The sequence below is a fragment of the Tursiops truncatus genome, chromosome 17 (assembly GCF_011762595.2).
Source record: "Tursiops truncatus isolate mTurTru1 chromosome 17, mTurTru1.mat.Y, whole genome shotgun sequence".
In the NCBI taxonomy this organism is placed as follows: Eukaryota; Metazoa; Chordata; class Mammalia; order Artiodactyla; family Delphinidae; genus Tursiops; species Tursiops truncatus.
The window spans coordinates 3,068,049-3,090,849 of NC_047050.1; the positions used below are offsets into that span (position 1 = coordinate 3,068,049).

Genomic DNA, 22,801 nt, shown 5'->3' on the forward strand with positions numbered 1-22,801 from the left:
ACACTCACTGAGGCTGACATGAATTCATGTCTTCTAAGCATTTCCGAATAGTATACATGCTGATGAATTAATGCTTCTAGAAGAGCAAGTGGCTTGTCTACCTCATTGCGCTTGCCATGAGGAAATCAACTCTCCATTACCCTTACAGAAGCAGAGGCAACGTAAATATAGTCACATGTTCACCTGCAATGTTTACACACCAGACACAGGCTCTAACTAACAACCTGGTTTAACTGCTTAATAATAGTCCCGGACATTACTGATTTCTCATACAATTACCGCCTGGACTTTCAAATCCTATTTTACGTTATTAAGTTCTTTTTAATGTTAGGAGACATTTTTATATTTCCAAAGAAACAATTCAACATCACCATATATTCAATATCACTCCATATGCACATATGGAGAAATGTATACTTAAAATGGTGAAAATGGTAACTTTTACATTATTTGCCACAAGGGGGAAGAAAGAAGCTGGGCAGGAGAGCAGAGCATAAGTGATCAGCATTCGTTCAGTCTGCCTTGTTACCTAAACCGGATCCATTCATGTGAGAGCTTTGAGCCGCTGTGTCTTCATACATAAAATGCTAATCACAGTGCCAGACTCATAGCTCTTTGAAAGAAGAGAAAGGAGATGCGTATAACTGGATGCACAGTCTGATTTTTGCCCAGGGACTTGGACCTCTGAGTAATCTGAGTGGCTGAACCCCAGGCCAGGAATTCATCAAGCTCATCCCAGGATGCTCTAACCCCTTCCAAGGAGGCCTGTGTCCTCCGACTCACCACCCGTCCCGGAAGATTTCAGATCCCTGTGAACGTAAGATGAGTTAGTAAATGAAAAGCTCTTAGAAAAATGACAGGAAAGGGCTTCCCTGGTGGCACAGTGGTTAAGAATCCACCTGCCAATGCAGGGGACACAGGTTGGAGCCCCAGTCCAGGAAGTTCCCACATGCCGCGGAGCAACTAAGCCCGTGCACCACAACTACTGAGCCTGCGCTCTAGAGCCCACGAGCCACAACTACTGAGCCTGCGCTCTAGAGCCCACGAGCCACAACTACGGAGCCTGCGCTCTAGAGCCCGCGAGCCACAACTACTGAGCCTGCGCTCTAGAGCCCATGAGCCACAACTACTGAAGCCCGCACGCCTAGAGCCCATGCTTCGCAACAAGAGAAGCCACTGCAATGAGAAGCCCGCGCACCGCAAGGAAGAGTAGCCCCCGCTCGCTGCAACTAGAGAAAGCCCACGCACAGCAACAAAGACCCAACGCAGCCAAAAATAAATAAAATAAATAAATTTATTTTTTTTAATGACTGGAAAATAGTAAGCATGTGTAGTAGTCTCAAAGAAAACCAGAAACTATAGGATGTATTTATATATAAAGGTTTACATATATAGAGAGGTGAGTGTGTGTGTGGGGGTGTGTGTGAGTGTGAAGAGAGAGGGACAGAGAGAGAGAGCAAGAGAGGCTTTAAGGAATTGACTCAGGAGAGCACAAGATCTAAGTCTGAAATCTGTAAGGCAGGCCAGCTGGCTGGAGATGCAGGAAAGTGACGATGCTGCAGCTCAGCCCAAAGGCCATTCGCTGGCAGAATTCCCTCTTCCTCAGGGCCTCTGCCTTTGCTGCTCTTCAGGCCTTCAGCTGACAGACTGACGCCCGCCCTCACGATGAAGGGTCATCCGTTTTACACAAAAGCTACTGATTTATATGTTAGTCTCATCAAAAATAAGTTCACGTGACATCTAGACCGATGTTTGACCAAGAACTGGGAACCACAGCCTCGCTAAGTAAACGTAAAGTTAACCATCACTGCGTGGTGCACATGTATGCAACCGCTGTGATCCCTGGCGGCATCCGCTGGCCTAGGGTTTGCCGCAGGTCTCGGAAATCCTGAACCTTCTGCTCTTAACTCAGCCTTCCCCCCTTTTCTCCAAGACCTTTCCATTGAGCCCCTCCCTGCTCCATGGCAAGTAAACTGCAGCAGATCTCTCCTCCGGATTCTCCCATCCACCCCTTGTCTCTGCTGGACCCAGCCATCCTGAGCTTCACAGCAGCTGAGAAGCCCTCGAATCACTCCTGCTTGGGCTCCCCGGCCCCGTAAACCTCAGGGGCAGGCGCAACTCTGGGTCCCTCTGGCCCCACCCCTCTCCCGGTTCCGGCTGCCCGCACTCAAGTGAAAAGCCCCGTTTCTTTTAGGTTCCTGCCCTTCGGTGATACCACTGCTGGTTCCACCCCAAAGACCGAGACACCCTACCCCACCCGTCAACCTGCTGATGTGCACGTGTGCGTGAGGCCGGCCACCCCACAAGCCGCCCCTCAGAACACCAGCCCCCTACTTCCCGCGCCCTTTGACCTTCCTCCCCTTCACCTTCACGCCCGTGAAGGGGCCTGAGGCTTGTCACCGCTTGAAGCCGTAAGCTGGACCATACCTGGCTCTGTGTGGGCTTCTCCTGCACTGGTATCCCTCCCATTATCTCCTGCCCACCCACTTGATTGCCTCACTGCAAGCTCCAGGCTGCTGACCCCTTCCCTTGACTTAACCCAGTCTCTGAATGCGCTCCCAGCCTGCTTCCTTCTTATCCCTCTGTGTCCGTATTTCAGCCGCTCTGCTGTGCGCCCCCCACTGCTTCCATCCCTCGCCACGTCTCAGCAAAAGCACAGCTGCCCCCTGCGTCCACCTGCCAGGACAGCACCGCCCTCCCGCCCCGTCTGGACCTGAAACACGGCCTGGCACGGCGGTGGTGATTCCCCTGTTTTCATAGTAACTGGTTGAAACGCTGTCCTCCGGCTTGGCTATCCACGCGCAGAGGTTCCTCGTCGACATACTATGGTTCAGCCCTGTTGTTCTCGTTCTTCTGAGTTTGACTTATCTGGTTATCAGCGTTTACTGTTTCTTGATGTTTTCTGTGTCCAACAGAAACAAGCTAAATTCTGTCTAGGTCAATTAGCAACCCTATGTGAGACAGGACACACGTCAGCCAAGCTCAGGGTCGACAAGTTTTCATTTTAATATGTGATTATGTTACCACGTAGAGCTAGACAGCTAGCACTTTCTCTGGGTGACTCCACGTGAGAAAAATGAAGTCCACTGCAGAAACTGGGAGGAAGAGGGAGCAAAATTTATCGCAGAGTTACATGAAATGCAAAGCGCCGCGCCGTTCCGAGCATTACAATTATTCTCCTGCTATCGGCTCCCGTTGTCCTCTCTGTGGCCTCTGAAGAAATAATTAACCTTGTGAACTCTGATAAACTCACAAAAGATGGAAAAGCTCACAGCCAGAATATCAGGGCCACGTGAGCACTTGAAGGCAAGTAGCTAAACGACTATTGTGATTAGAGCAAAATCAAGAGAAAATGTATCCGCAGGAAGAGAGAATGACCTTGGATGCTTCAAGGGCATTGAAAGCGTCCAGCTTACCGATTTTAAAAGAGCCTCTCTCTCTCCTTCCCTCCCTCCCTCCCTCTGGATTTTTCAGTCAGAAATCACATCTGCTTCGTGCAGAAGCCAGCACCACATAAACTGCTACATGCTGGAATTTCCTCTCCACTGCTTCTGTTGAAATGCAAAACTTACTCTCAGTATAGGAGGTGGTCTGTTCTGCATCAAGAGGTTGTATAACCCTCGAGTGTGCCTCGAATGGGAGACCAGACTCCTGCTTTTACACTTCAATCATCAATCGCTCCCAGCGGCCTGGGCTGTCTGCCCCGTGACCGCACAGACCCCCTGTGTGTGGCTCTCGGCTACACCTCCGTCAGCTCACACATCTGTCTTTATCTATGCGTTCTTCCCCAAGACACCAGGATGCCTCTGAAATGCCTTCCTTGCCCAATACCCAAAGAGACACCCGTAGAAGCAAATTCAATACATCACAATTTACAGGCTCACTTTTGTATGACCTCCTGAATCAGTTGGAAATTACAGAAATAAACTTTGACTAATTCAGCAGGAATTTACTAAATGATATTGAGTTGTTCAAAGTAACTCTTGGGGGCTGGAGAACCAGTGGCTGAGGTTACACAGCTAAACAGTTCAAAATCAGGCCACCAACTGTCCCTGTGGACACCTCCCCACGGCCACTGCCTGCCCAGCTGCCATCTGCACAACAGGCTCGCGACCCTCTGCTGGGAACCTGCCACAGCTATCCTTGGGAGTGGCACTGCCCATGCTGCTGTCCTCACCAGGAAGACATCCTGTTGACCCTGCTTCTTTGGGACACCAAATTCTGAAACAAATAGTGGCCCACGTGCTTGTGATGGAGAGAGCTGAAGTTATTGTGATGCTTAATTTTGTTTGTCAACCTGGCCCAGGCAACAGTGCCAAGTTGTTTGGTCAAACATCAATCTAGTTGTTGCTTTGAAAGTATTTTTAGATGTGATTAACTTTTTCTTTTAAGATTTTTTTTTTGATATGGACCATTTTTAAAGTCTTTATTGAATTTGTTACAATATTGCTTCTGTTTTATGTTTTGGTTTTTTGGCCATGAGGCAGGTGGGACCTTAGCTCCCTGACCAGGGATCGAACCTGCGCCCCCTGCATTGGAAGGCGAAGTCTTAACCACTGGACCACCAGGGAAGTCCCTAGATATGATTAACATTTATATCAGTAGATACTGAGTGAAGAAGATTAACCTCCATAATGGTGGGCCTCATCCAATCAGTTGAAGGTCTTCAACAAAAAGACAGCGGTTCCCTAAGGAACAGGGAATTCTGTCTCCAGACGGCAACAGAGAAATCCTGCTGAAGTTTGTAGACTTTGGGCTCCAGACTGTAACACCAACTCTTACCTGAATCTCCAGCCGGTCTGTGAATTTTGAGCTTGCCAACCTCTGCAATCACAGAGCCAATTCCTTAAAATAATGGTTCCCACCTCCTCCCTCTCACTTCCTCTCACTCTCCGTCCCTCTCTCTCTCTCTTTCTCTCTCCTCCCTGTGTATACACACATGTATGTATATATGTATTCTCCCACCAAGATTCTAGAAGAATGTGCTAAGCAGGCAGAGAAAATAGCAAATTACACTTTTATTCTCATATAAATTTTATATGCAAGAAAAAATAACTAAGGGTCTTCCACCTTGAAAAGTTGGCAGCTGTAACTATTAACAAAGTTTCCTGAGTACCCAAGAATGGAGACCTGTCACCTTTCTTGAAGCATGCATTTAAATTGCCACAAGGCTGCAGGATTCATTCAGCAGGGTGGGGGCGGGGAGCATGGACCTGGCAGATGAGGACACGTCAATGTTGTCCCATTGTTCTTTGCAAGTCACCAGGTTTAGTAACTCTTGTGAAGGGAGATTTGATTTCCTTATGAAATAGCCTCCAAAAGAAAGTCAACTTTTAGGTTGTTGATGAAAAAGATGAGGTCCAGTAGTGAGATGATTCATAGTTTAGAGCCAGAAAATGGAGGATTTAGATTTTTAAAAAAAAAAAAAAACCTTTTATTTTTCAAAAAATCACTAGTATCCAAGTTAACGTCAACGTTCACTATTTAAGCTTTAATCCCAAGCCATATGTAGTTTAGGCAACACTTCTTGGCATAAGCAAAAGATACATCCCACACTGTTAGTGGATACTGACACTCTGCCGTCCAAGATGTCCCCCATTATAGGTATATCCTTACTACTTACATATAGCTGTGCTTCACTATGTGGACGGGTAGGTAGGTAGATAGATAAACAGGTAGATAACCCTCCAAAATGTGCTACTTTTAAAACGTCAGTCATTTATGGGTCCAGGCTGGAAGGTGAAATCTATCCCTGGGGAGACTTTATCTCTGTCCTGGGAGGGACCGTTTTTATAAGCAGTTTTGCTCACACAGGTATGGGCTGGTCTTGAACGTTGGTGAAGTAATCCAAATGCAGATGCTTCCAACCGTGTTCATTTTATTACGATTAAATATGGAAAAAATTACCTCTGTGGTGGTGGACTGCATCTCTGGAGGGATGGCTATGAGGTGAGAGATTTCGGGTTCCCACTGACAGGCCTGTAATCAGGGAGTCTGGGGTCCTGGTGGTCTGTGGGGAGATGGCATGGTTAGGAGACGTGTCACCCACCCCTGCCACCCCCGAGGAGGCGTTCGAGGGAAGGGGGAGTCGGTGGGGAAGGGTTGTGAGGTATAAACCATCTCCTGTTCCAGGTTATAACTGAGCTCTGTCACCTCCCAGCCTTCGCACCAGCCTTATACTCACCTGCTCTGTTTTGTGGACTAAGGGGATGGGACCAGTTCAGCATTTGGGGCGTGGATAAAATGGATTGAGGGATTCACAGAGACAGCGACATCACGCGTGGCCAGAGACGGAAGGCCAACAGCTAGAAGTCACTTGCAGTAAAAGGGAATAAGTAACAACCAGGAGAAAACATAACCATAACCCAGAACCTTCAGAGACACACTTTAGGACTTCAGGATGGGACTTGCTGCAGTCATGTTAGATAAGGCTCAATTATTTTGTTTAGATATTAAAGAGGAAGGTCACTCCCAAGGGCTGAAGAGTTCAAGGAGAGAGATACCGAGATACATACAAAGCCCATGTTTTTAGGGAGAGGGCTAATAAACGTAATAATCAAAATGTGATAACCAAATCTGAGAATAAAAGCAATAAGTCTAAACATATTTGCCGATGTGTGAATGGGAAATAAGATTTTTAGAACTGGATTTTCTCTAAAGCAATACTACTACACCAGAATTGACTACAATGACAAACTCTCATAAGTTACTGGTTTATTAAAGTATAATGTATATCCCTGAGGAACTCTACAATGGGATTATGGCTAAAATCCCCATTTAGCCCTCATTTCATTTGGCATTAATGACTACAGCTATGAGATATATACTTTATAACATGAAAAGATTATGATTAGTCATCCTGGATTGGTTTATTAATGTGTCAAGACACTATGTGCAAATAAGAAATTGATGGACTCTTTGTCTTATCTCCTCCCAACCCCAAATCACTCAAGGGCTTTGCCATGGAGAGGATGATTTAAATAATGGGCAGCTCACCCAATGTCCCTTTAAACTGGGAGGTTCTGGGTGTGAAAGTACAGAAAAGGGAGAGAAAAAGAGAAACGATTAGAAACAAACCCCTGCACTTCAGAGGGCATACCTTGCATGCCTGAGTAAATAGGCATGTCCCTCACACTGTTTGGAACACTCCATTCGGCTTCTAGGAGAGTGATAAATCTTCATGTGGGAAGGTCTTTGAAACAGGACATGACAGGTATTGGAGGATGAATGATCCCAGATTTAATGGAAGAGACAGCTTCACTCTTCTTCTCATTTGCTGCCGGGTCCCCCTTCACATCATATCCAAGTTTCCTGCTCTCCTGGTCTCCCCAGATCCATGCCTGCCCTGTTTACGACAAACGTGGTCAAGGCCCAAGCCCTTGTTTAAAACAGTCCTCCCTTGGATCACCAAGTCCTCTTCCAAGAAATCAATATTCCCTAACAGTCACTTTCTGGATGCGGCAGCCATGCTGAGAGACAGGAGAAGAGGGGCCCTAGACCCAGTGGTGTCCCAGAAGCATCCAGACAGGCCTCCATCAGCCACCTCCTGATCGGCCTGAGACATGTGCAATGGTCATGCACAAGCACAGATAATGATCTCACCTGGGCTCCCACACGCGCTGAGAGCCCCCAGCAGGACAAGCAGCACCAGCTGTAACCACGAGGGTGAAAGCCGTGTCTTCAGTCTGAGCGGGTTTACTGTAGCTTTGACGTGGTTCCTTTAACTCTTAGACACCGAAAAACCAAGAGAGCTCCATACCCCCTATAGCGTCAACTTCATGAGTACACTTTGAGCTTCTTAAACCTATGACTCCATGAATGAATGAATGTAAGCGTTTTACACACACTTCCTCTCCCTGGCCCTTTTCTTAAGGCATCGCTGTATATAATTGAAATAATATCCTGAAAACCAAAAGACGAGCTAAAAGCCTCCAAACATCTGATCTACCACCGACTACAGGTAGTGAGCCTTCTGCACAGGAACCGTGAAGACAACTGCTTGCAGAGGAAGGGCAAACAGCGTCACGTTTTAAATGCACATCTTGTCCCTACTGTGCCTTCGTGACTGAGCTCAGCACAGCTTCAGAAACCTCCCCAGCAACGTCCATGGCGCCTTCTGAGTGGCAGACAAAAATGAAGTCCAAATGCCAGGTTATACTGGCAAGAATCTTATGAGCAGCCTCTTCTGTTCTTGGTTATATGGTTCCCAAATTTACTTATCACTTGTAGATTTTAATTTCTCTTTTTGCCCATCTCAAGATAAGTCCTAGGCAGAAAAAAAAAAAAGCAGGGGCATTCAAACACAACTCAAAAGAAGCCTCAATGAACCTCACCAGTTGGCAAACAGAAAGCATGTAAAGTATAACTAAGCAGTTTTTGAACTGGGTTGAAGCCACAACTCTATTTCTGATTTTGTATGAATAAACTCCACCAAAGGAAACATCTACACTTTATCTATGTTGAGCAAGTGCACATTGGTAAAGTCAGAGAGAGGGCAAAAAAAAATTAGATGAAGTTTGAATAATTGAGAGGTTTTAACCCTAGAAAGAGCCCTCACTGGCTTATAATCTGAAAATGTGTAACTGATTTTTCATACAGGAATGGCCTTCCTTGAGCAGGCAACTTTGTCAAATGTCTCAGTAAGCTAAGAAAAACTGGAAAAGCAAACAGGGGAATTTTTAATCCATTTTAATGGGTGTGTTTCAAAACCTAATAAGTAATTAGATGGTGCTGTTTTCTAGAGGAGTGCCTTCCAGTAGAAATATAATGCTAGTAGAAACATATGTAACTTTAAATTTTCTAGAAGCCACATATATTTTTTTAAAGATATTTTTTGACGTGGACCATTTTCAAAGCCTTTATTGAATTTATTACAATATTGCTTCTGTTTTATGTTTTGGTTTTTTGGCCGCGAGGCATGTGGGATCTTAGCTCCCCGACCAGGGATCGAACCCGCACCCACTGCATTGGAAGGCAAAGTCTTAGCCACTGGACCGCCAGGGAAGTCCTCACTGCTAATTTTTGATATATTAAACATCAAGAGATATAACCCATCCAAACAAAAGCCCTTCCATCGATAGCTTTTAAGAATGTGAAGGGTCCTAGAACAGAAAGTTTGAGAACTGCCACCTTGGGGAAACTGCTGCCCTGTGCACCCGAGTTCTGGAGGTAAAGTCTATGGCCACACGGGCTGAAAGGGCAAGAAACCACAGCCACACCCAAAGACCAATGAGGAAAGGTAAGCACACTGCGGTTCACCCACCAGGGCGTCCTTACATAGCAGAGGCTAAAAAGGAAGGAACGCAGCAGTTACGCTCATCAACGTGGATGAACCTTTGGAAAAGACTGCCATTTGAAAAATACGTTGCAGGAGAATTCTTACCATGTGACTCTATTTATATAAAATGTAAGAGCGTGGAAAACTGAATAAACCGATTAGGGATTCACCTGAAGTAAACCAGGAAGAAAGGCAAGGGATGCTAAACATACCATTCAAGATCCTGGTCACCGCAAAGGCGAGGGAGGGGAGGGGCCGCAGGGAGACTCAGGAGTCCTGCAAGGGCCTGGTGATGCACCTTCCTTAGCTGGAGGGGAAGTGGGGGGTGGCGAGTATCCGGGTGGTGTGATTATTATCATTATTGCGATAGTACTTGTATCTTTAAAGTATATGTAAATTTTTTTAAGTATCTAATATTTGAGAAACAAATCTGTTTACGGTTCAAAAACAGAAGAGAGAGACAGAGAGGCAGACACCAGACCCAGGCAGGTAAAGGGGTTCCCTTGGTTCCCAGAACTTCAGCCACATGATTGGAAAGGCAGAGAACACCTGTGCCTCCTCTCGGCTGTGGGACAGCGGACCTTTCCGGCCTCTGGATTCACAGCTGAGTGGGATGGGTCAGGCGGTGCTCCCTCCGTGAACAAGGTCAGCCTGGGGGTGTAAACCCATCTGGCCAGGAACAAAGAGTGCTGAGGGAGTGCCCTTGGGTGGCTCCTGATAGGGGCCTCCCCTGTGCTTTACAGAAAACAAATGTTAGAACAATTAGAACCTCCAAGCAGCCTCTTCCTGCAGAGAAAGCAGTCCCACGGATGCTGTGGAAGGAGGTGGGTGGAGCCGGCCCCCCTGCAGGTGGAGAAGCCTGGGGAGCCCAGCCTGGAGCAGGGCTGGCTCAGAGCTTGGGCAGAACCGGAAGAAAACAAGCTGAGCTGAGGCCACACCAGCTCCTGGGCCCAAAAGCTTTTTACACGCTCTTCAAATAACCTTTACCACATATTCTACTGGGCAAATTCTAGGGACTTCCAGCCCATCCTGCCCCACCAGGAAGGCTCACACTGAGTCCCAGGACAGGAGAGGAGGTGGCAGCGGGGACAGAGCGGGGCTCTGGACAGCCCTGGGCATCGCCAGGGTGATGGGCAGCTGCCTGACCCAGCGGGTTGCTGCCTGGATGGTCAGAAGCTCAGGGCCTCCCAGTGGGGCCGGGACAGCTCACTCCCCTCCCCCTCCCCGTTCTCTCTTTTATTTGCCTTTGTGAACTTTGCTGGCTGCGGAGCTCCTGAGCTCCCTACCCAGCTGGATGGGAAGGACAAAAAGGACACAGAGAAAGTAAGTGTTGCCTAGCAGCGGAGAATCCAAGCCAGCCAATGAGATTAGAATGAACGATCACGGGAGGAAGCAGGGCATCTCCCTCGTGGAGACAGATTGTCGCTGTGGGCTTGAAAGCAGGGGACCGACCTCCTTAAATCTCTCAGGGGGTTGACACGGGTCTCAGAGCAGAGGCAGCGCTTTCACACGACCTCTGCTCTACGCTCGACGCTCAGCTCCGCCCCATCTTTCCACACTGGCACTGCAGCCATAGTGAAGTACCAGCCGTACCTCTCCTGCGTCCCATTCAGACAGCAGCTCCTCTCGGAGGCCCTTCCCGATCCCCTGCCTTATACCCCTTCCATGACAAAGGTTAAGAGTGCCTCCTACTGACCTTTGCCACAATGCATTTTAATCACTTATTTATTGACTATCTTAAAAACTCTTGAGGGTACAGACTACATCATTTAATTTTAGATTCCAGACCATACCATCCCTCAGACGGTAGGCGCTTATATGTTCATTGAGTGAGTGAATGAATGAATAAATATTGTTTTCTTACTTTAAAAAAAGAAAGAAAGCCGAGGACCAAACCAACGGCTGATGGGAATTCAGCGCTGTGTCGTGTGGGGCTGAATGAAAAAAGAACAAAGTCTTACCTCCTAGGTCAAGGCCTCAGATTTTTCAGCCCGGGACCCTCACACGCCATGCGCACTGCAAGTGTCGGATTACTGAGGATGTTGTGTGTCTGGTTACACTTCCAAGAGTCGCAAAACTGGCAGAGTCACCAAGCACTAATGGATGGGATTTATTTAACATGAGCTTTATCCGAGGTCATGTAAATATTGTGGCGCATGTTCCTAATCACAGCCCTGTGAGTTGGGTACCCTTACTCTCACCATTTTATAGAAGCAGAAACAGTGGCACAGAGATGTTAAGTCACTTGCCCAAGGTCACAGAGCACGCGAGTGGCAGGTCCAGGACTCAGGCCCAAGCTGACTTGCTCCGCAGCCCACTTTGACAAAGAACCAAAAATGTGATGATGCGCGGTGTGACGAGGACGGTGGGGAACCAGCTCTCTGGGCAACGTCACTGGGGCTGATGCAAGTAAAATGCCAGCCGCTGTAGGACCGCGAACAGGGGGGAGCAGGACGCCTCACTGGTGCCCACGAATGCTCCAGAGTGTGCCCCCTGGGGGACCAGTAAGGAAACCCCCGCACAGAGCACGGACAGCATAGCCGGTCAGCCCCACCCAGCTGGCCAGGAGACCACGATCGTGAGCCTGCAGAAATTTCTGCCTTCCGGCTGCTGTGCCCTGGGAAGGACCCCGGACTCCACCGCGGCCTTTTAACCGCTCACCACCCCCTGCTGGGAGCCCGCAGCAAACCCCAGGGGCAATTCCTGATCCCAGCTGTCCCGGCTCTCTTCCCTGATTCCCAGACTCTTAGCTTCAAAAGCTGAATTTTCTACACAGTTCCCTGGCCTTTTTTTTAAGATCCATTTAGACTCCATTCCCTGGCTTTTGTGATCCATCTCCCATGCCCCCCCCACACTCCAACTTTACCTAATCTCTTAACTACAGCGGCACCTACCGAACCGGGTAGGACACACCAATCCACACCTCCGGCCCTCCGACCGCTGGCCTGGGGTCACCCCCTTGCCCTGTTTAAGAGAGCAGGTAAATGGACCGCCAGCTGGATCCGCCAGTGCCAAGCATGCGTGTGAGGGTGCAATCTCATTTACGCTAGAAATTATTACTAAAATATAATGTGTGCTTACTGATTGGCCTTGATTATCCGTATTATTTACCAGCACAAATAATGTCTTGATGAGTTTGCTTATCTGTGAAACTGAAGAACAGGGAGTCGTCACTAGTCAAGAGTCCCAAGCCAGAACCACGGAATTCAGCCCAGAACCTGCGGCCTTTCCCTCCACTTCTGTCCGTCCTCGCGTCTCTCACGTGAAAACCTGAAGGGCAGGGCCACGACCCGGCCTCACCACGCTCTTTTGTCTGTTTGCCCCAGTTTTCCTTCTATGCTGCTCACAATTTCTCTTCCTCTATTGTGAAGAGTGACTTGACAATTCAAATGGTGTTTATCTTCCCCGCACCTGTGAAACGTGTAAGAGACTGCTGCTTTCTGCTCTGCTTTCAATTTGTCCAGATGCGCACATAAAAGCCAGCAAGCGAGAGCACAGAGTGTCATTTCCATTGTCCCCTTCCCTGAAAGGAAGAGCAGAGACTTTTGTCTATGGGGTAAAGCTTCCAGAAAAACACAAACCTGCTATTGGAAATGACATCTCACGACCTCCACCCACAAATCAGTGACCAAAACGAGGCCATGATATTCGAGTCCAGAAACCCATCTGCATTCATGGAAAATTTAAAAAGAAACCATCTACGTTTTATTCACCGAAATTAGCGTAGCCACGGTAATGGCCAAGTGGTACTGAAAGAGCGGATGTTCGCAGATAACTAGGAAAACAATCACTCAGCTTGAAAATGTAGGTCACGAGCATAGGATGGACCATTACAGACCCACGAGTGCTTCAGATAATGGTTCCCAAACCTGATTCTAAACTGAATTGTACGTGAGAGTTGTGAAAGGTCATCCAACTTGGCGAGCCTCTCTCTTACAAGGAGACAATTGCTTATTGGAGTTAGCAATTGAGCACCAACTCTGTGTCAGGACCTGTAATAACCCAAATTCATGATCTCATTTCATCTTCATAACAACGCAATCAAATAGGCATTACTGACCCCATTCTACTGATGGAAAACTGCACCTCCAAAAAGTGCTCAGCCCCAGGAAGCACAGTGCCAAGTATCATCCTTCGTAGGAGGTCTGCTCACCCACCGCAGGCCCTCCCAGCCCTCCTGCCTGAGGAGGGAAGAAAGCAATTCATCGCCGACCTCTTGACACTAAAAAACGAGGCCGATTTCATCCCCGAGTGTCCCTTCCCTTCATGGCTTAGTCTCTGCCATTCGACAGCTGAACACTGCCTGTTCTCCAAGGCCAAGGGCTGGGGGCCACTGAGGCAGCTCGGCACAGCCTGGTGCCCCTCACTGCACGTTGGAGCCCCCGTCTCTACAGGGACCAACCCCGCCAGGACCTCCCTGAGGTTCAGCCAGGAGTTGGGTCCAGGAATTCCTCCCCCCTCTACCAACAGAGTAAATGCTGCGGAACGTGGCCATCGACTCTTCCATAGGCTTCTTTTAGGGAAAGTCATTCCACTCCTGGTGTAAATCGTTCACATGCAAATCGATCACCTCTGTTTACCCAGCGCTGCTGAGGGGCTGGGTGCAGGGCCGTGAGTCAGACACCCTCTCTGCTTTCAAGAGCTTGCAGCCTTGGGGAAAGGCCAGCAAGACTGGGGCCAGGGAGGCCTCTTGGAGGAAATGCTGTGACTCTGAGGAGTCTAGTAGGAGAACTGAGGGAACCAGGATTGTGCCCGGAGAGAGGCCAGAGAGGCACCAGGAGGAAGCTCTGGGGGCCAGGCTGGGGCCAGGTCAGCTTTGGGACTGGCCCCTATGCAGCAGGGGCAGCACCCCAGCCCCTCCACCTGGCCTCCCCCTGCATGGGACCGAGGGGGTGGGCTTGGGCGTCAAGAGAAGCCCTGGATCCAGGAGGCAGTGTGTAGGTAAAGTTGGGAGGGACGCAGATGTGTCTACAGAGGCAGGTATACGCTCCAATACTCTTTTCAGCCTTAATTAAAACCATCATTAAAAGCTGTAAATTAACTCAACAAGGAGGCCATCGGACTAAGGAGGCTCTAGTGCCTTAGCAGCAGAGGAAAGCGAACCAAAACCTCAGCCTGTAAATGCCTCAACACCTAGGGACCACCCACCACGAGAGCCAAGCAGGTTGAGCCTCAGCCAATGAACAGCCTCCTTTCCCCACCTCCTGCGTGTGCATCTCTCCCAGCTCTACCGGCCCCGACCTCCAGCACCTCCTGCCCCGTGCTGCCTGATTCCCCCCGTCCACTATGCCCCAGTTTATGTTTTAAGTTCCAGAAGCAATTAAGGGGGCGCTTTATAGCCTTGGGGATTTCCTGGCCAAGCAGTCCGCCCAGTTTAAAGAGAAGAGCGAGCTCCGGGGGACAGAGCAGTAGATCCTCCCACGATGGGCCAAGACAGGTGAAGACTCTGAAGTCAGGTTTACTTTGTATTTTTGAGTTTCCATGAAATGGAGTAACTCACTGACAATAAATACTCCTGTGAGCTTATAGTCTAATCAAAATGGTTAATTGTTATAAAAACCTTTGGTCTTCAGACTAACACTGTTCTACTTGTGAGAAATTTTATTTATTTATTGCATGGATGTTACCAAAACTTAAGTTTCTAACCAAACATGTGGTAGCTAATTCAACTTTGACAAAATGGGCTTTGTTTTAATTGACCCAAATAACAGTATAAAATGTAAAAGCTTTCTTAGAGTTACGAAAAATCATTTGTAAGGTTTCTTTCTTCGTAACGTAAGTTATATAAGTAAATTGTGATCATAGCAGATCCAAATTTTAAATACAACGCAAAATCTGAGCTTGTTTTTTAATAAATATATGTATACAGGCATGTATCAACTCACATAATTGAAATTATAATCTATATTTTTATTCTTATTTTTTTACCTAAAATATCATGAAAAGTTGCCTTGTATCATTAAGAATTCTTCAACAAGTTACGAGTGTCTATGTGGTATCCTAGTGCATAGATGTCTCCTGACTGATGTATTAACCTCCCCATTAATGACTTAGATTTTTTAAAACCATTAGAATAGCTACTCCATGAATAGCTATGATGAATCTCTGCATCAGTTATGATTTCCTTAAAATAGACTCCTATAAATGGAGTGACAGAATCCAAGGGTGTCAGTATTTTTTAATACTTTTTTTTTACATTATTATATGTATTACTTTTATAACTTTATATCTCACTTTTAGCCCTGTATTTTTAAAAATATTTACTTGTTTGTTTGTTTTTGGCAGTGTTGGGTGTTCGTTGCCGTGCACAAGCTCTCTCTAGTTGCGGCGAGCGGGGTCTACTCTTCGTTGCAGTGCGCAGGCTTCTCATTGCAGTGGCTTCTCTTGTTGCTGAGCACAGGCTCTAGGTGCATGGGCTTCGGTAGTTGTGGCTCGTGGGCTCAGCAGTTGTGGTGCATGGACTTCAGTGGTTGTGGTGCGTGGGCTCAGTAGTTGTGGCTCGCAGGCTCTAGAGTGCAGGCTCAGCAGTTGTGGCGCACGGGCTTAGCTGCTCCACGGCATGTAGGATCTTCCGGGACCAGGGCTCGAACCCGTGTCCCCTCCATTGGCAGGCGGATGCTTAACCACTGTGCCGCCAGGGAAGTATTTTTAAAGATCTTGAAAACTTATTGCTACTTATTTAGTTAGTTTGTTGGTTAGTTAGCTGGTGGCTAGTTGGCTGGCTGGCTAGTTGGCTAGTTATTTGGTTGGTTAGGAAGTTAGTTAGCTGGTTGGCTAGTTGGTTGGTTGGTTGGCTAGTTATTTGGTTAGTTAGTTATGTTGGTTAGTTGGTTGGTTAGTTTGTTTTCAGTTGTATTTCTCTCAGAAGAGAAAACCTACAGGCTGGCTAGGCTCATACCCAGTCCAGGTGACCTAGTTCGTGACAGTCCAGCCCCACTGTCTGACCAGAGACTGCAGGCTCAGTAGCACACATCAGCACATGTGACAGTGACAGGAGCTCACACATCTGCATCCTCACCCGCAGCGTCTGAGTGACCCGGGCCGATCGTCCATTGTCTGGGGGCCCCAGTTTCTTCATGGTTGAAGTAAAGGCACCTGAAGTCTTTCCTATTACTTTCCGTTCTAAGCTCTGGGATTCGAATGTGCTGTTTTTAGTACATTCTACTTTAGAGAGTCTTTTCTGTTCTGGAAATTCGGGTAATGGAATTTCTGCCTGATGCAAGGCCAGCAGCTGGCATCAAGGACATGAAAGCCTCAGCTTCAGAGAGTCCACAAAACACCCAGTCATGAGTGTGTGCATTTTCTTTGCATTTTTCTGGTTTGAAGATTCATGAAATTCATGACATTCTTACAGGGGTCTCTGAAACCACAAAACATTGAAAAGCTCTGATTCAGAGCCACAGATTCTTTGTCTTTACTAAATGTGAAGATTTGCCTTAAATTAGGTGTGGCAGGTAAACAGCAGACTTAGGCATCACAGATGAAGAGAGATTAAATAACAAAGATTCCACACTTTGCGGAAGAAAAATCAGGGCGGGGGGAGAGGGGAGACACTGCTGAGGCCAGAGAGGGTCCCTGTCCCCACGTCCACAGCCCCCGAGAGGTAGGGAAAGCACCTAAGCTTCTCACAGCCCCCCTCTCACCCCAAGAGGGGAGGTGTGTGCGAAGCAGTGAAGAATGAATTAGCACCAAAACTGGGCCTCCACCACTGGACTCAGCAAGGGCGGAGGCTGGGGCAGCCTTCTCATCAGGACCAAGGGGACACGGCGTGGCTGTTTGAGATGCTGGACAGAGACAGGACATTCCAGCAGACGCCAGACAGAGATGACCAAGGGCCGACACCAACACCAGGGCTCTGCCCAGGCAGCTGCAGCTCCGAGGAGAAAAAGAGGAAAGAAACCCGGAACTGACTGAGAAAAGCCTAAATCAGCTGACTAAGCCTGCATTCAACTTTCTGCCATCAGCAGAAGGTCTCAAGCCGGAACTAAGTCAAGTTCTTTCAAAAATGCAGAACTGGCACCCTGAGTTCGTGTCCTCCAAGTGACCTTAGGTGCCGCAGCTCTTCACCTACCACCACCCCCGTCCCATCCTCACAGCGAAACAATCAGCAAGCCAAGTCTGAATCAGCTTCTCATCGTGCGAGAGAAAGGTGAACCCTGAGAATGTCAAATGATTTGCCCCAGGTACATTTAATGACACAGCAAGAAAACTGGAAAAATAACTGCCTAATGCATGCTCTCTGCAAGAGAATTCATACCCTCCCCAGAGCACGCCAAATACATCCTATCTCCTCATTCAGAGATGCACCTTATTACACCATGCTTCTCTCAGCATCATTAACAAGAGTAAAAACCCAACAAGAGTTCAATCTACAGATCGTGGTTTGATTGTCTATCAGAGTCTGGCATTTAGCAGACATTCACTAAATGTTTTAATGAATAAGTGAATATATTTCATTTATTATCTTTAGTATAATCGTCCTATTCTCAGGCCTTAATCCCATACACAGCACTGATATCTTAATGTCAATCTACACTGCAAGCTGGTTGATTTCCAAATGTGGTGGAGTTCCAAAACGCCAGAGAGCAGTCAGAAGGGCCCCAGGATTGAGGTCATGGTGGAGGCCCACTTACCATGGCAGCGTGCACACTGATTCCACAACCGCCCTCTGAGGTAAGTACTTTACCGTGACACAAGTTATAGGAGAGAAAACAAATATCCAATAAATTTCCGTAACCCAAGGTCACACAGCCTGTGGGGTGCCGTGGGGAGACTCAGGTCAGTCTATTTCTGAAAGCCCCACTCCAGGCTCCATCTTGCTACGGTCTGAATGTTTGTGCCCCCTAGTTCCAAATTCATCTGTTGAATCCCAAGCCCCAGAGGTGATGATATTGGGAGGGGGGGCCTTGGGAGGTTATTAGGTCATGAGGGTGGAGCCCCCATGAATGGGATTAGTGTTCTTATGAAAGAGACAGAGCTCCCCCGCCCTTTCCTTCAGGTGAGGACACAGCGAGAGATCAGGAGTTGGCAACCCAGAAGAGGGCTCTCACCCGGCCATGCTGCCACCCTGACCTTGACTTCCAGCCTCCAGAACTGTGAGCAATACATTTCTACTGTTTATAAGAAATATGGTATTTTGTTGTAGTGGCCCAAAGTGACCTCATTTGGAGCTTCTGAAATTACATCACAGGGTCTTCCTGGGTGGCGCAGTGCTTAAGAATCCACCTGCCGATGCAGGGGACACGGGTTCGAGTCCTGGTCCGGGAAGATTCCACATGCCACGGAGCAACTAAGCCCATGCGCCACAACTACTGAGCCTGCGCTCTAGAGCCCGCGAGCCACAACTACTGAGCCCATGTGCTACAGCTACTGAAGCCCTCAAGCCACAACTACTGAGCCCATGTGCCTAGAGCCCATGCTCCACAACAAGAGAAGCCACCGCAATGAGAAGCCAGCGCACCGCAACAAAGAGTAGCCCCCGCTCGCCACAACTAGAGAAAGCCTGCGTGCAGCAACAAAGACCCAATGCAGCCAAAAATTAATTAATTAATTAATTTAACAAAAATGACCTTATGGTCAAGCCCATTCTGACACATGCTCAGTTCTGATGCTGTGCATTACCTGCCCTACAGGACCCCTTGCAGCTGCTGGCCTTCAGGCTCAGAACCACAACTAGTCCTGGTGGGGAGGAACCATAACCTCACAAATAGATTGAGCAATCGACACCAGGGCTCTGCGGCCTTGACACAGAAAACTAGGACTTAACTGTATCGTGTAAGAAGGGATTAGCATCTATATTTTTCTTATTATGATAATACATATAATGTAAAATTTACCATCTTAATTATTTTTAACTGCACAGTTTAATTTCTATTTTTAAACTTGATAAGCTGCTTAAATGCCTATTACCTTGAAGAAGCTGACACCTCAGGGAACAGAGAAATCAAACCTACTTCTAGTTTGCTGAGCTGAGAAAGAACAAAAATACTGTGCTCCAGAGATGTCAAAGCAGCAAGGTTCCCCTGCAACCTGAGGCACCAGGCTGGGCACAGGGGCAGCGATATGGTCCCCGGAGGGCTGGACAGTTTGATGCTGGTGCAAAGCAGCCTCCCCGGAGGGAAAACAAAGCAGGCTAATCTGCTCGCTTCTCTGTTTTCATATGGGTAACAACCTCAACTTCAAGCCATTTTCTCTGATAATGTTTTGTTCTCGGATTTGTACCATCCCTGGGGTTATGATAGAGTTAAAAATATAATATAACGCTATAAGTAAAACTTATCAATTATAAACTATATGTTAGAGTTGAGAATCACGTTAAGAATTTCCATAACTGAGAACATGTCTCTCTCTAGTTTCATCACTTGTACTATAAAAGGAGATAAAAATAAGACTTGGGCTTCCCTGGTGGCGCAGTGGTTGAGAGTCCGCCTGCCGATGCAGGGGACACGGGTTCATGCCCCGGTCCAGGAAGATCCCACATGCCATGGAGCGGCTGGGCCCGTGAGCCACGGCCGCTGAGCCTGCAGGTCCGGAGCCTGTGCTCCGCAACGGGAGAGGCCACAGCAGTGAGAGGCCCGCGTACCGCAAAAAAAAAAAGAAAGACTTGCCCTGAAGCTCCATGAGGTTGGTATGAATATTATCTGTTGGAAACATGGGGTGAGACTACTCACAAAAACTATAACATGCAATTCATCCAGATAAAACTAGAGTTTATTAAGAGAGCACCCTAAAAGACAATGCTCTTTATTTGGAAGGCTAGGAACCAGAATCCTAGCTTTAAAATTCAGGAAGGATCTGTGCCTGTCCACAGTCTGCATACAAATATTAAAATAATCCCTAAATGGTTCCCTTGGTGTAGGTCTTATTGAAGAAGCAGAAGAATATACTGAGAAGCCAGAATCACACACAAGCTTTCTTTGTTTACACACGAAAGGAACTTACGGAAAACAAGTCCTATTGTTTAACAGAAAATTTATATCATTCTCTTTCCTCTGAAATTCACATTTACAGTCTTACCCTCCACAGAAATGTACCCTATTTAAATATATTCTCATGCCTAAAAGTTTTTAGCGATCAGTTTTCTGCAAGATAGATAAAGATAAATGGATAGATAGATATTCTTTCTAATTTCTTAGCAGTCTTGTTTTCCAAATATAAAAAAGCAATGTCTCCTGGATTGAGTTATTCACATCAATGTCTTACAAATTTTAATAATTACTAAACATGAACGGGTAAATTTTTATTATATTAATGGGGCTAAAGGTTGGGTCTTTTCATGTATCCATTCATGAAGATTATTGATTGCTAAAATAAGACAGGGGAAAGTTTTAATTGTACACCTGTTTGTCATTCACATGGCCCTCAGTGTTAAGAAGTAACTGTGCCCATAATGAGTACATGGGAGAGGAAGGAGTTTTCTTATAGCACTGTCACTGAATGTTTGAACTGCTTCTGACTTATACGGCCCCTCCAAAAAAGCACACACTGACTTAGCTTGAAAAAACTATTTTAAACGATCTATTGGCTGACAGTTCACTTAGGTCCTGTTTCAGTCGTGTTGACAGCAAAGATGTGAAAATCAACTTGACTTTGATTTGTTACCAAGTCAATCCTCTTTCTCAACGTGGGGAAGGCATTTCAAAAATAGGCTTTTTCAGAATTCCCTGGCGGTCCAGTGGTTAAGACCCGGCGCTCTCACTGCCGAGGGTCTGGGTTCTGTCCCTGGTTGGGGAACTAAGATTCCACAAGCTGCGTGGCACGGCCAGAAAAAAAAAAAAAAAAAGGCTCTTCCTAGACTTCCAAATGCTGCTCATTAAACTTGATCGTCTTTAACTTAGAAATACCTAGTTTACCAAGTTGATATACGACTGGAGTGAAAACAAAATGTATAAAACTTAATATTGAGTATTTTAGGATTTTTCCCATTGACTATAAACTAAAACATACAGCTTCATACTAAATTTCAATATTCTTGGTTGTGTCTGTCTGCCTTAAAAAAACACGACTCATGTAGAGAAAATACGAATTACTGTATAGAAATAAATGAACAATAGTTAATAATTTTAAATGGTTAAATTTAGAATCATGAATTTGACAGGATGACAACAGCATGCCAAGACTTTAACTATATCACGAATTAACTGTTAAGTAAATTAAACTGGTTTTCTGACCTTCAGGGTATTGATTGGGTAAGGGGGATATTTCGTCTCTATTCATGCTTAAAATTCTCTGCTTGTAACAGTATAAGATAATCTTCTCTTTGGAAATAAACAGCAAAAAGAAGAGATTCTACTGTGTGGCTAGCAGGTATGGAGCTTACAAAAGACATATTAGTGATTGTTATTAAGTACAACGTACTCCCGGCCTTCAACAATCTGGCAAGCGTGAAGGAAAATAGTTTTTTTGCCCTTTGAGTCTGAATAAAAGTTTGTGAAAATGTAAAACAATTAGGTATCTGCTGGATATGCCTTTTTTTTGCAAACATGTAGCATTTATCTGCCAGAAGTAAACACGAATCTTTTCACCTCTTCCTCCTTGAAACGCTACCATCCTGGGAACTGCAACATGGTCCACGAAACGGGCCAATGAGAGGGGTCTGTCTCGTTCCTGAAGTGTGGAGGGTTTGTCTGGGAACGGATGATGCGTCCCAGGATGCTCTTCACAAACCTTTACTACCTGATTCCGTGGACACTTCGAATAAGACCTGCAGCTTGGCCGTGAGCTTGTATCTGGATGGATAGAATGCCATGGCCTCAATCTGTAACGAGACTCCCAAGCCCAGCTCTCAGGGAGCTCTCCCTAAAGAGAGAAGCACTGCTCTCAGCAGTCAGGACATGAAAGATGAGGGCACAAAATAAAAAGTGGCATTCTCACACTGCCCCACTCTGCAGTGTATCTGAATTCAGAACATCCCAGGATTGACCAAAATACTGTTTCTAATGTCACATTCACTCAACAGCAATCTAGTTAAGACGCAGAAAACCCCACACGGGTTTATGGAACTTTGATGAAAAGAGCTTCGCCAAGACCAAGATCTCAGATTCTTCTTGTTTTGTGAAGTGGGAGAAAGAGGAAGTGAGGAGAGGCATGACCTCAAGGTGCGGCCCGTGTGGAGGACACTGTCACAAAAGATGCAGGCGGATGCTGAGACTGCCATCTGCTTCCTTCCCCATGGACCGGTGGTGACCCGTCATCAGCTGCGATGCCGGCTTGGTGGGGTCCTCTCTGTGGGTTCCATGGTGGCCCGTGTCTAGTTGATGCATTCTTTCCAGGCGTCATGTTTAATAGGCGCATCTTTGCAAGATGGTCCTGAGGGTGCGTGTGGGAGACCACACGGTGGCTCTTCCACCCGAGCACGGTGGCTCCCTCTCTCCTGAGTGGGTGGGAAAGGTCTCATCCCGCCGGGATCAGTCAAAGCAGAGAACGGGTCATCCTCAGGGAGAGCAGGGCTGGTTAAGAACGACCAATGCTGTGAAGTCTGTTAGGTGAGGACTGACAGGTACCTGCCCCATCCAGCAACAGAGA

The 22,801-nt window shown here is 47.0% G+C and overlaps 1 protein-coding gene across 2 annotated transcripts in view; it reads right to left on the reverse strand.

Moving 5' to 3' along the window:
• The window catches only part of ATP6V1H (ATPase H+ transporting V1 subunit H), a 144,644-nt gene that overhangs the window by 13,020 nt on the left and 108,823 nt on the right, over positions 1–22,801 (reverse strand). The window contains exon 18 of one of the 2 annotated variants that reach the window (XR_012327146.1): positions 5,908–7,345. The gene's annotated coding sequence lies outside the window, so the exon portion shown is untranslated. Of the gene's footprint in view, positions 1–5,907; positions 7,346–22,801 lie in introns of those variants that run through there. The other variant, XR_002174405.3, reaches the window with a different exon arrangement.